At 34.3% G+C, this 14,852-nt stretch overlaps 1 protein-coding gene and 1 non-coding gene across 5 annotated transcripts in view; one reads left to right on the top strand and one right to left on the bottom strand.

Annotated features, from left to right (window-relative positions):
• Positions 1 to 14,852, top strand: part of LOC138698483 (uncharacterized) — an 883,962-nt gene that overhangs the window by 509,069 nt on the left and 360,041 nt on the right. The gene's annotated exons all lie outside the window — the stretch shown is intronic.
• On the bottom strand, positions 14,378 to 14,449 carry TRNAY-GUA (transfer RNA tyrosine (anticodon GUA)). Its single transcript has one exon. It is a non-coding gene; the product is annotated as a tRNA-Tyr (tRNA).

Genomic DNA, 14,852 nt, shown 5'->3' with positions numbered 1-14,852 from the left:
TTCCTAACGCTATTTTTGAAATTTCTGATACTAAAATTTTCCAAATTTGGGTATTTATCAATTATTTTATTGTATAACCTTGGACCAAAGTAGGTACCATGGCTCAGAGCTGCGCTTGTGAAACACTTTGGTTCCTCTAGTCGTATAAAATCGGATCTTTTAGTTCCATATTTATGATGATACAATTTGAATTTATTACGGTTTTTATGTATGGAGATTAATAAGGCAATATAATAAATCTGTTCAATTTTGAAAACATTAAAATCAGTAAACAAAAGCTCGGATGAGTAATCAATTGGTTTATTAAGGCATATTTTAATGATTCTTTTCTGAATAAGTATTAGTGGAGTGAGATTAGAAATACATGCATGTCCCCACCCTAAAATTCCATACTGGAGAATGGATTGAAATAAAGCTAAAGAAATGAGACGTAAAATATTAATTGGTAAATATGACCGAAGTTTAACAAAGATATAAATTGTTTTACGTAATCTATTGCATAAATATGTAATATGTTTGTTCCATCGTAAGTGTTGGTCGATTGTAATGCCTAAATACTTAACTTCTGAGAATTCGGTTAATATGGGAATATGACAGGAATGAATGAAATTGTGAACAAGAAAATAAAATACTATACAGTAATTGAAATATTTCATTTTTGTGTAATGGATTACACTGTACACTGTTACTCACAGTTGATTTACTTAAACTATGCTGTTGACCCACGTCCGCTTGTGAAAGACCACGTTCAATGTCACTTATAATATTCGCCTTATCTTCCAAAGAAAACAGTTTACGCTTCGACATTTTTATACAGTACATTCACTGTTTAAACACTAGAAACAGTCTGACCAGATAGAGATGACAAACGCTGTTATGGTGTGACTGCATACTCAGCCTTGGAATTTCCCTAGTCACTTAATGGAAACTGTGAGGGGGTAGATGGAGTTTGAAAGCCATCGGAATCTTACCTTCATTATTTTATGCTCTGGAGATGTCCGTCCCCTTTTAATAAAAGAAAGCAATTTCATTTTCATTTGTTTGATGCTGTCATAATGGAAATGTGTCTGAGAAAAAAAGGCAATCCTTTGACGGTGGAGGATTAGAAATAAGAGCAGAGTAGTGTGCCTGAGAACAGAATGGCAACCCTTCGACGGTGGAGTGAGGCAAGGTCGTTATACCTAGATTTACAGTACAGCCACAGTCTACTATATATATAGTCGCGAAGCTTGAGGTGTTTCTTTGCAAATCTCGTGATAAAGCGCTCCAAGCGGTTAGCAACTAGAAACAATAGACTGTCCATGGTCGACTTTGGACTGTGTCGTATTTCTATCGAGTGCTAGCTCGTTGCGTATTTCACATTGATGCTTGTGAAATGTTCGTTATTGGTTGTAATGAAAATGTTAATGGCTAAAATATAATAATTTGAATTATAATATTTTACGAATGAAATTTATTGATCACGTTTTATTTTCAATTCTGATGGGATTATTATTGCTTAGGCCTACTTTTTTTTTTCAAAGGATATGTTTTTAATTATAGCTGTTAATTTTGTTGTTATTTTTATTTGTTACTTTACTAGAGATGTAACTTTACTAGAGACGTAGAAAAAGTATGTTACAATAAAGTTTATTGATCACGTTTTATTTCCAATTCTGGTGTGATTATTGTTGCTTAACCTCATCCCACTTTGTTAACTACGTAAGCCTACACTACAAGTACCGGTACACGTAAGTTACTCCATTAATTCATATTTCCATTATTATTGTTGTAAAGGGAAATGCAAATTAATATTTTATTGGTTTCATAGTTAATTATCGCCATAATCTTGAAAGAGTGCAGGGATTTTAGTAAATTTCAGTTCGTTTTGCACAAACAAAAATAATATTAACCTATTTCTTTGCAGGTATCTTCGAGTTTATGGTGGAATTTAATATACTTCATTAAAATAATAAATTAACTTTATGCATTTAATATTTCAATAGTGGAAGGAAGGTGTTAATTTTTCCAAAATAACACGACAACGAAAGTGTAACATATTTTGTCGTCTGCTAGGAGAGAGATCTGCGATGATGAGGCGATAGTAGCGATCCTAGTGGTAGGCAACTATCCATGTTTGCATTTTTACTACATATTGAGCTTCGCGACTGTATATAGTAGACTGTGGTACAGCTCATAGTCTAGGAATCACTAATTCTGCCTTTGTCCTTGGACTAAAGGAGTAATAAACTTATAATCTTTTCGCTGTAAGAAAAATCCTGATATAAATAATAGCATGTGACTGAAGTGAGGCTTCATTGGCCGCTGTTTGGCGCCATAGATTCTCAGTACGTGTTCCCGCCTACTGTTGGACATCCTGTTTCATGTTAAACATTTCCCGTTACTCGTCAAGTAACCCTAACCTCACTACTATGCATTCGTTTGCTTAGGAAACATTTATTTTATAATTACTGCAATTAAATTATTTTAAAGTCTTATGTCTTCACAATGGACAGTTGAGGATACACAAGCCATACTTCAATACTAGCTTATGTGAACAACTACGAGCTCAAGTGACGCCAGCTTGTTACAAGAACAGACTACCTCGATATTACTGTTGGTATTCATCCGCGTTCACTGTACATAACAAAATATAAAAGTAGCTTTTCTTTTACATAGCCTTTTACATATGAGTGAAGTTAAATATTTCATCGTATTTAACAACTAGAATTCAATTTTATATTTTCAAATAATACAAGATTGTGGTTTCCAAATACGAACTATATTTTCCTGCGTCATGTGAGTTTTTCGACTGGAGGCCAATCACGGGTATGACAGCAACGTGCTTATGTTTACATTAGGGTTTTTCTTACAGCGAAAATAGTATAGAATGTTGTTCTCAACACATTCTTTCAATTTTATACAAGAAGATCTGACTTCAAATAAGAATTTGTCAGGATACAACTCTTGTAACTTCAATTTTTAAGGTTGATTATAACCGAAGCGAGGGTTCACTATAAATGGAAATATTAATGTACTTTTTAATGTGTGCGGGTCGAGACCTACGATTTAGGTTCACTATACCCGAGTTCACTGTATCCAGAGTTGACTCTGTGTTGAGATAGTAGTACAATAATTAGGAATGGTGAGGTTGATAATTATTATACATAGTGATTTATATAGAACTAACACATTTCTTTCTTTTTTTATTTCAAAACGAATGATACTAGCCACAATTTGTTATACCTCAAATGTAGAGAATTTTTGGGAGATTACTAACCTTTATAACGAATGTTGAAAATTCTTTATTTATTCGGCTGGAAATTCACTTAATCACCAGTTTTTAACGTCGAATTAAGCAGGAGTTTTGATTCCCTGTCACGAGATGCGCAGATGTTTATTCACAGTTTTTCTTGCGATTTATGATTAGCACAGGCATATTGCACCTGATTAATCATATTTTGTAATTGCTACATGGATGTCAAATAAAATATACTTCAGTGTTAAGGCGATGCGCTACTAAAAATAGTCGAATTTTAACAAATTTCATCATTTTTTTTTATTTTCGCGCTAATAAATGTACTTTTTCATGAAAAAATTACCTCAGTATCTTAATTATAAGTATACTTTTATATACTTGTTTGGAGTTGTGTTAATTTACGAGTTTTGTGGAACCAAAACTTTAAATTTAATTTTATTAAAAATAAATTTTCTGCTTTTTCAACAACGAGTATTCATTTTATTTCTCAGTGGTTGAAGCTAGAGTGATGAAACCTGGCATACTTATTCATTAATATCTCTGTTATGAAATGGAGCATTTGATTGGCTGTATTCAATATCTTTTCGCAGAATATTCTTTTTTAAAATTTCATTATGTATTTTTTTAACATTAATTTACATTTTCTTTTTTGTTCATTTGAATTCAATAGGATGCCGATATTTTAAATCCAAGATTTGGACGGCTATCATTTCGATGATATTCTCTTTGCTAGAGAATTATATATAAAGCAGTATTCAATGTTTGAACATTGAAGAAATTATATAGTCCTTTTTTTTTTTTTTTTTTACAAATGAACAAATTAGAGTAGGGCATTACTAATGCTCCATTGCACAAAATGCAGTGCTGCCTTTAAGAAATTCTTTTTTTTTTATTCAGAAATAGGATTTTCACTAAGAAAATAAAAAAAGTTAGTTTAATTTTCCTTTTTTTAAGTTTAAGAGGAAAGATTGAAATTTACAATGTGTGGTTAATATATTGATATGAAAGTTATATATATAATAAAACTAATATAATACAGTTATATGAACACTTTTTAATGATTGAATAAAATTAATAAAATCAGTTAAAAAACATACATGTTTCCTACTCAGTTTTTATTGTACTCGTCCACGCCTGTGGAGTAACGGTTAGCACGTCTAGCCGCGAAACCAGGTGACCCGGGTTCGATTCCCGGTCGGGACAAGTTATCTGGTTGAGGTTCTTTCCGGGGTTTTCCCTCAACCCAATATGAGCAAATGCTGGGTAACTTTCGGTGTTGGACCCCTGACTCATTTCACCGGCATTATCACCTTCATTTCATTCAGACGCTAAATAACCTAAGTTGTTGATAAAGCGTCGTAAAATAACCTACTAAAAATTATTGTACTCATTAATATAAATTACTAGCTCTATCTTTAGGTAACATATTTTAAGATATCTTAAATGTCCATTTCTTCATTTTAATTTTATCACCAATCTTGATTACCAAATATTTTGAAATGATCAACACTCTGGTTTTGTTATATTTTTCATTTTCAATAATTTTGATATTTTAACATTGTTGTTTGTTAATTTTAGTATTACATATCATACATATATTTTTTGTGGTTAATCACTTTGTACTCAATATATATTAGATATTGCATTTTAAAAACTTTTTAAACAACTATTTCTATCAGTCTAATTTTATTTAAGCTTTTAATATACATTTGAATTAAACAATATTTAGGTCATTTTATTTTCAACAATTGCTGACATTTAGATTATATATCTTGTAAAATTATTACTTACCACGAGCTTTACACAATTTATGTTTCCTGTTACAGTCGTGGTACTACCACTGAAGATGGAGGAGCATTCCTCCGAAACATGTATAGTTTTTAACTGATTTTATTAATTCTATTCAATCATTGAAAAGTGTTCATATAACTGTATTATATTACTTTTATTATATATAACTATCTTACTCGTGAACGCTGTTGCATCTGACCTAACTTATGTAATTTAATATTGATATGAATTTTCAGTAAAAAATTTCAACTCTCTATCTACAAATTTCAGTAGCACATCGCCGTAAAGAAAGTATAGAAACGGAAATAAAATTTTGGAGCTCCCCTATCGTGCATGTGCAGTAAACAAGAGCCCCTTTATATATGCTTCTTGTGCGCAGTCGTGCGAAATTGTTGCCTACATACAGGTGGACTCCCATTGAGACTCGCTCCAAATTTTAATTCATTATCTGTCTATATTATATTTCATTACTTTAAGGGGTAAGGTACAGCTTACAGCAGTAAACGTTTTGGAAATATTCAACATTTTTTTCCTCCATTACTGTATCTTGTACAATAACGAAAATTGGTGTGTGTAAAACGTTGTTCTTCTGCTATATGAAAAAAATAAAATGAAATATTTTACGATTTAAAAAATTATTTATATATATTTTTTCAAAATTCGAAATGATGGTAGTTTACTCTGCACTGATGAAGCATTTTCCTCATAACTAGAGCTAGGATTCGTATGTAGTAATAGCTAATATTTTTAGTCGGTATAGTTTACAAACACTCCCCCACTCCTCATACTTGCCATTCTTGTCATTCAGCACTTCCATTAGTTAGCGCTAAGGATCTTTAATCCTCTTAACCACCACTTACAAAACAGCGGGGGGTTTAAAAGCTGCATTGTCTAGTCCTTGTGACTTTTCTTGCATTTCGAGTCTTGTCAACCAGGCTTAAAACCTTCTTAACCGGCATCACATCGACTCAACTATACTCGGCGTCATTCTTAACTCATACTACATATAAATCCTAGCTCTACTCATAACTCATAAACTTGTTAACTTTTTCATGTTATCTCTCTTTTATTTTATTGCTGAAACTCATGTTTACAATATCATGCTCTTTCAACTACATTCCTTAATAAATAATTTTTTTTTATTTTGTCTTAGAAGAAAATATTGATATTTGACCATTATTTAAAATGAATTGATTTTTTATCAGACAATCTATCAAAGATACAGAAGTGATCTTGCATCATATTATAGATATGACATGCATAAATATACACAGAAAATTTCATCACAGAATGTTGGATAGTTTTTTAGTTAAATGGGAAAAGCTTCATCACTACACAGTGAACTGAAAAAAAAAGTATATTTTTTTTAATGGTAAAAATATATATTTTTTTTCATATAGCAGGACAGTGTTTTACACACACTAATTTCCTTGAATTTCCTGTCAATTTTCTTTCTTTTCATTTCTCCCTCCAGACTAAGATAATTCTCTCCGGAGAGCAAAGTTCCCCTCTATCCGACTTCATCCTACCTACACAGCCACTGCTTCTTTCCGCCGTCGTGCAGTTGGTTGCGCTGCGCGATCCAAGCACTGTGGTGTAGGAGAAGAGCATAGCATTCCGAGCGGCCGGTCACGTGCCTGTACTTGCGCGGTGTTTGATGAGGATAATGCTCCCACAGGTCTCGGGCCCTCATTCTTATGACCAGTGTTATACCGACTCGCGCGCGATCTGGATTTAGATAAGAACAACAAAATTCCACAGCTACTTGCCAGGTCGGGATGATGCCCTCACGATTCCTTCGTCAGCACTCCCCGCTGCTCTCCTCTCATCTGTCTTTTTGGTGTACATCCCCCTGAACCAATGAGGTTGTTGTAATTGGTAGTACAGACTAACATTGCTGTGTTCTTAGCACAAGATTTTGTGGGAAACAAATGTAAATAAACAATAACGTTATGTGGTTAATTTTTTTATGAATAAGCTATAGCCAAAGACATCGTGTTCTGGCAGAAGAAGAACCTCTGCAGTGAGGAATATTCTCAATTAAAAAAAAAATCATTAATTTAAAAATAAAACAATTGTTTATGATAACTAGAGACCGGATTTTAAAGGGAAAATTTTTCACCAAAAAAGGACAATAAAGGGAAAGTTATAGCCAAAAAAGGACTTGAAAAAGGACTATATTACTCCTCAAAACACACTTCAGCACATTCATGGAAACACATGGCACGCACAATCTTACATTTATCTCTTCACAACATAAGGAAAATGTTGTATTTGGTATAGTTAAAAAAAAAAACTTCAAAAAGGACTATATTACTCTCCAAAACACACCAGCACATTCATGGAAATACATGGCACACACAATCTTACATTTATCTCTTCACAACATAAGGAAAATGTTGTATTTGGTATAGTTAAAAAAGAACTTCAAAAAGGACTATATTACTCTCCAAAACACACCAGCACATTCATGGAAATACATGGCACACACAATCTTACATTTATCGCTTCACAACATAAGGAAAGTGTTGTATTTGATATAATCAAAAAGGATTTAAAAAATACTATATTACTCCTTCAAAAGGTTGCTATTTTAATTGAAAACATACTTCAGCACATTCATGGATACACATAGCACACACAAGGCTATATTTATCGCTTCACAACATAAGGAAAATGTTGTATTTGATAGAGTCAAAAAAGGACTTCAAAAAGGACTATATTACTCCCTCAAAAGGTTGCTATTTTAATTGAAAACTTCAGCACATTCATGGATACACATAGCACACACAAACATATATTTATCGCTTCACAACATAAGAAAAGTGTTGTATTTGATATAATCAAGAAAGGACTTCAAAAAGGACTATATTACTTCCTCAAAAGGGTGCTATTTTAATTGAAAACACACTTCAACACATTCATCGATACACATAGCACACACAAGCTTATATTTATCGCTTCACAACAAAAGGAAAGTGTTGTATTTGATATAGTCAAAAAAGGACTTCAATAATAACTATATTACTCCTTCAAAAGGTTGCTATTTTAATTGAAAACACACTTCAACACATTCATCGATACACATAGCACACACAATCTTATATTTATCGCTTCACAACATAAGGAAAGTGTTGTATTTGATATAATCAAAAAAGAACTTCAAAAAGGACTATAGCCTATTACTCCCTCAAAAGGTTGCTATTTTAATTGAAAACACACTTCAGTATATTCATGGAAATACATGGCACACACAATCTTACATTTATCTCTTCACAACATAAGGAAAGTGTTGTATTTGATAAAGTCAAAAAAGGACTTCAAAAATAACTATATTACTCCTTCAAAAGGTTACTATTTTAATTGAAAACACACTTCAACACATTCATCGATACACATAGCACACACAATCTTACATTTATCGCTTCACAACATAAGGAAAGTGTTGTATTTGATATAGTCAAAATAGGACTTCAAAAAGGACTATATTACTCCCTCAAAAAGGTGCTATTTTAATTGAAAACACACTTTAGCACATTCATGGAAATACATGGCACACACAATCTTACATTTATCTCTTCACAACATAAGGAAAGTGTTGTATTTGATAAAGTCAAAAAAGGACTTCAAAAATAACTATATTACTCCCTCAAAAGGTTGCTATTTTAATTGAAACACACTTCAGCACATTCATGGATACACATAGCACACAAAATCTTACATTTATCTCTTCACAACATAAGGAAAGTGCTGTATTTGATAGAGTCAAAAAAGGACTTCAAAAATAACTATATTACTCCCTCAATAGATTTCTATTTTAATTGAAACACACTTCAACACATTCATGGATACACATTGGACACACAATCTTACATTTATCTCTTCATAACATAAGGAAAGTGTTGTATTTGATATAATCAAAAAAGGACTTCAAAAAGGACTATATTACTCCCTCAAAAAGGTGCTATTTTAATTGAAAACACACTTTAGCACATTCATGGATACTCATGGCACACACAAGCTTATATTTATCGCTTCACAATATAAGGAAATGTTGTATTTGATCACATTCAACATTTCAATATGTTTCAATGATTCTGCCTCTTTGAATACAAATGTCTGTATAAACAGGAAATGATCGCTCAACATCAACTGAAACCAAAGGTGAAAATTTTCATTTTATCCTGAACTCTAAATCGGCACACTTCATTAGTTTTTCAATGTCTGGAATCAGAAGAAGAACAGTATTTATTTTTGCTTGCTCAGGAAGTTATAGGCCTATCGAAAAAATATAGGAAAATTATCTAAAAGTTTGCGATATTCTGTCAAAAAAGGACCAAAATAAGAGATGTTAAAAAAAGCGGGGGGAAATGGAATATGGACTAAAAAAGGGATAAAAGGGAAGTCAAAACCACATAATTTTTTCGGTGGGAGATAGTTTTGAACATCGTAATTAATTATTTCATGTTTCGTGTTGAAATAAAAAAAAGGATTCTCTTTAATATCCGGTCTCTAATGATAACTAAATAAAACATGGAAAATAAAGCACACGAAACCAGATTGATTGTTTGTAAATTGATTTTCAAATATTTGATGAGAATTTTTATTTTATTTAAAATTTTTGTATGGTGAGCTACAATTTAATTCTAAATCTCTTCACTGACAGCAGTTCGATCAGACATTGCACTCGTTGATTCATTAAATCATTGACACTTTGTAGCTGAATTGCAAAAGAAAGGTTATAAAATGCCTTTTTCTTCCTCGTTCTGCATTTTGTCACAGGTGCCAGTCTACTCTTTTTCGTTTTTATCCCAGTTTTTGGCGGTTCATTTGCACGCTTTCTTTCACGCCACATTCTCCTTTGTTCATCCTCTGATTTCGGCATATTTTATTGTGAAATACTTTTCAACAATGTAAGGTAATTTCAGTCACTGGTTTGGACTGTATAACGTCACAACACTACACAGAAGACGCACTGCCCTGCAGCAGCCCCATTCTTACTAGTTTATGGACTGAAAACCACAAACACCAACTACTTTATTTACGTCGTAACATAGCAACATAGATAAACTAGTAGCAACAACACGCAAAGCGCTTTTAAATCGTCCGTTACAGAATTTTGTTTCACAAAATTCAGCTCGTATTGTACCTGGAAAATGTTTCATTTCACAATTTAAAAAAATGAACTGCAATTATTGCTTCTTATGATCTATCGCGTTGAAGAAGATTTTCAGTCATTTATTCACAATTCAGTTGAAATGAAAGTACAAATATTCATAGAAAGGAGGCGTCGTAATTTCTTTTGTAATTCAGTCTTAAATGCATGACTGCCTCCTCTTTTCACATGCCAAAGAAAATCCGATAGTTCAACGCGTATTAATAATGCATATGTGTAGGTTTTCGACGCGATTTCTCAGGAATAACTAATATCTGTGGCTAGAGGATTACCTCATGCATGGATAAGTGTTATTTCCAAGTATAGAAGAAAACAATTTACTTTCTTTGTTCTGGTGTTTTTGATGCCTCGTCGCTTGTGAAAGTTGTTTAAAACTACAATCGAAGGTTCGGCTGGAGACACGTAGAACAATAACACGGGCGAGACCCGACCTCAGGGGAGAACGTCACGGTCTAATGTGTGGGGTCTCCGGTTTGAATCTTATGCAGAGTAATTCACGAAGGTGTACCGCAGCTAATCTCGTACCAGCTCTGAATAATTCACGGTAATACAAAAACATTAGAAATTTGTGTAGTGTTGCTACGAAAGGCAATAAAACGAAATGTCTATCCTGTATTTAATTTTGGATGTGAGCTTCTGGCACTTATTTTAGGTCATAGAGTTGTTTGCAGTGTCAACCAAAGACAGACGATTTACTGATTTAATAAGTCGTGGTACTTTACTATGCTGAACATATTTACGTAGATTTACGTGTGGATGCGAGAGTACTGGTCTCCTATTGCAACCGACGAATCTGCATGAACAATAGTCCTTGTATTCCTCTTGTTCACCTTGTATTCCTCTTACACTTATTGTATTCCCCTAGATGTACTTCTAGTTCCTGCGTTCTCGTAACTACCCTTGTTCTCCTTGTATTTTCCATGTTCACCTTGACTTCCCCTAGTTATTCTTGCAGTCCTCTTGTTCTCCTTGTATTCCCCTGTTCTCCATCTATTCCCCTTGCAGGCCTACTCTCTGTCTTCCTCTTGTCCTCATCTTCCCCTTGTCCTTGCCTTCCTCCTTTTCTCCGAGTGCTTGTATTCCCTTTGTTCTCCATATATAATCTATTCTCCTTATATTCCCCTTGTTCTTATATTCCCTTTTTTTCTCCTTGCAATCCCCTTGTTCTTCTTGTACGTCCCTTGCTCTCCTTGCTTTCCCCTTGTTCACCTTGTCTTCCCTTTGTTCTTCTTGTTTTTCATTCGTCCCCATTGTTCTTCTTGTATTCCCCTTGTTCTCCTTGTATTTCACTTGTTCTCCTTGCATTCCCCTTGTTCTCGTTGTATTTCATTTGTTGTCCTTGCATTCCCCTTGTTCTCGTTGAATTTCGCTTGTTCTCCTTGCATTCCCCTTGTTCTCGTTGTATTTCACTTGTTCTCCTTGCATTCCCCTTGTTCTCGTTGTATCTCACTTGTTCTCCTTGCATTCCCCTTGTTCTCGTTGTATTTCAATTGTTCTCCTTGCATTCCCATTGTTCTCATTGTATTTCACTTGTTCTCCTTGCATTCCCCTTGTTCTCGTTGTATTTCACTTGTTCTCCTTGCATTCCCCTTGTTCTCGTTGTATTTCACTTGTTCTCCTTGCATTCCCCTTGTTCTCGTTGTATTTCACTTGTTCACCTTGCATTACCCTAGTTCTCCTTGTATTTCACTTGTTCTCCTTGCATTCCCCTTGTTCTTGTTGTATTTCACTTGTTCTCCTTGCATTCCCCTTGTTTTCGTTGTATTTCACTTGTTCTCCTTGCATTCCCTTTGTTCTCCTTGTATTTCACTTGTTCTCCTTGCATTCCCTTTGTTCTCGTATTTCACTTGTTCTCCTTGCATTACCTTGTTCTCGTATTTCACTTGTTCTCGCGTTCCCTTGTTCTCCTTGTATTTCACTTGTTCTCCTTGCATTCCTCTTCTTCTCTTGTATTTCACTTGTTCTCCTTGCATTCCCCTTGTTCTCGTTGTATTTCACTTGTTCTCCTTGCATTCCCTTTGTTCTCCTTGTATTTCACTTGTTCTCCTTGCATTCCCCTTGTTCTCGTTGTATTTCACTTGTTCTCCTTGCATTCCCCTTGTTCTCGTTGTATTTCACTTGTTCTCGTTGTATTTCACTTGTTCTCCTTGCATTTCACTTGTTCTCCTTGCATTCCCCTTGTTCTCGTTGTATTTCACTTGCTCTCCTTGCATTCCCCTTGTTCTCGTTGTATTTCACTTGTTCTCCTTGCATTCCCCTTGTTCTCGTTGTATTTCACTTGTTCTCCTTGCATTCCCCTTGTTTTCGTTGTATTTCACTTGTTCTCCTTGCATTCCCCTTGTTCTCGTTGTATTTCACTTGTTCTCGTTGTATTTCACTTGTTCTCCTTGCATTCCCCTTGTTTTCGTTGTATTTCACTTGTTCTCCTTGCATTCCCATTGTTCTCGTTGTATTTCACTTGTTCTCCTTGCATTCCCCTTGTTCTCGTTGTATTTCACTTGTTCTCCTTGCATTCCCCTTGTTCTCGTTGTATTTCACTTGTTCTCGTTGTATTTCACTTGTTCTCCTTGCATTCCCCTTGTTCTCGTTGTATTTCACTTGCTCTCCTTGCATTCCCCTTGTTCTCGTTGTATTTCACTTGTTCTCCTTGCATTCCCCTTGTTCTCGTTGTATTTCACTTGTTCTCCTTGCATTCCCCTTGTTCTCTCTTGTATTTCACTTGTTCTCCTTGCATTCCCCTTGTTCTCGTTGTATTTCACTTGTTCTCCTTGCATTCCCCTTGTTCTCGTTGTATTTCACTTGTTCTCCTTGCATTCCCCTTGTTCTCGTTGTATTTCACTTGTTCTCCTTGCATTCCCCTTGTTCTCGTTGTATATCACTTGTTCTCCTTGCATTCCCCTTGTTCTCGTTGTATTTCACTTGTTCTCCTTGCATTCCCCTTGTTCTCGTGTATTTCCCTTGTTATCCTTTCTGTATTCCCTGTAGCGGCCGAAGGGTTTTCATTTTTATGTGACAGTCAGTTCCTAAGGTACACATAATAATGGGCCACCAACGAGCATTAAACAAAATAGATCTAGCCACTGTATCAAATACAAAAATAAATAATACCACAATTACATATAGTAAGACAGTAAAAAAATTAGGAGTATATTTAGATTCAAATTTAAATTTTCAAAGTCAAGTGACCTACATATGTAAGAGAACTTTTTCCATAATTCATTCCCTCCTTAACCAACGTTTTACCTCTCAGCCTTAAAAAGAACCTGATCCAAACTTTAGTGATGCCCCACTTCGATTATTGCGATTCACTATTCACGAATCTAAATACTGATCTTGCCCATAGACTACAGCGTGTTCACAATATCTGCGTTCGATTCGTTTGTAACATTAGAAAATTCGATCATGTAACACCGTCACTAGAATTGTTGTCTTAGAATCCACTTAAAGAAAGAAGATTCTTCAACTCCCTCTTATTACTATTTAAAATCATCCACACCTCCACACCCTCTTACCTACCATCTCATTTAGTTTGCCTTTCACTACCTCGAACCCGGAACATGTAATTTCTCTCTATTCCTTCTACTCATCACCTTTCAGCATATCGACTCCACAAGTCTGAAATTCTCTCCTTGACCATGTCAGAGACTGTCGGGCAATATCAAAATTCAAATTGAAATTAAAAAATCACATTCTAGTTCATGTAATTGCTTGTTGAACAACTGTCCAGGTTGCGCAACTTCGGCTTAACCCATGACATATAATAAATATTGTAACTATGCTGTTGTGAAATTGACAATTAATATGTAATATATTTATTATTATTATTATTATTATTATTATTATTATTATTATTATTATTATTATTATCATTGCTATCTCTGTTTTCTTTCTTTTTTTCTTGTATTAGATCGATGAGAGCTCTATAGTTTTCTGTTGACCTTGTTGACCTCGTTGACCTCTATAGAGCTTTAATTTAATTTGTATTATTTTCATCAGCATCTGTATTTCTTTTTTGTATTTATATGTGCTCTCTGGTAGGATGGAAGAGAAGGCCTTATGGGCTTAATCCTATCATATATATTATTTTAATGTACCGAAGTACATATGATATTTCCATGCAGATATTCTGCGTCATCATACGATGAAAGAGTAATGGAACGGAGAAAAATTCTCTCCGGCGCCGGGATTTGAACCCGGGTTTTCAGCTCTACATGCTGATGCTTTATCCACTAAGCCACACCGGATACCCACCCCGGCGTCGGACAGAATTGTCTCAGTTTAAGTTTGACGCAGAATATCTGCATGGAAATATCATATGTACTTCGGTACATTAATAGTACATTATGCAACGAGCCTATAATGAAGGTAATTAAGAAGCGAGTATGGATATTTATGAAACGAGCGCAAGCGAGTTTCGTAATTTTCATACGAGCTTCTTAATTACCATTGTAGGCGAGTTTCATACGACTTTTTATGCTCGACTATATTTCTAACTTTATATTATTAATTATCTTTGTATCTGACCTTGACCAATGTCCCATATGTTGTGAGATGTGCGCAGACGCGAAAGTATTGATTTTTTCCGAGGAACAGATGTTCACATTGACCTTGCTAGGCCATAAGAACCTACAGAGATAACATTGAAAT

The sequence above is a fragment of the Periplaneta americana genome, chromosome 4 (assembly GCF_040183065.1).
Source record: "Periplaneta americana isolate PAMFEO1 chromosome 4, P.americana_PAMFEO1_priV1, whole genome shotgun sequence".
NCBI classification, from domain to species: domain Eukaryota; kingdom Metazoa; phylum Arthropoda; class Insecta; order Blattodea; family Blattidae; genus Periplaneta; species Periplaneta americana.
The sequence above is the reverse complement of the archived record's forward strand: the minus strand, read 5'-3'. Positions and strand labels throughout refer to the sequence as shown.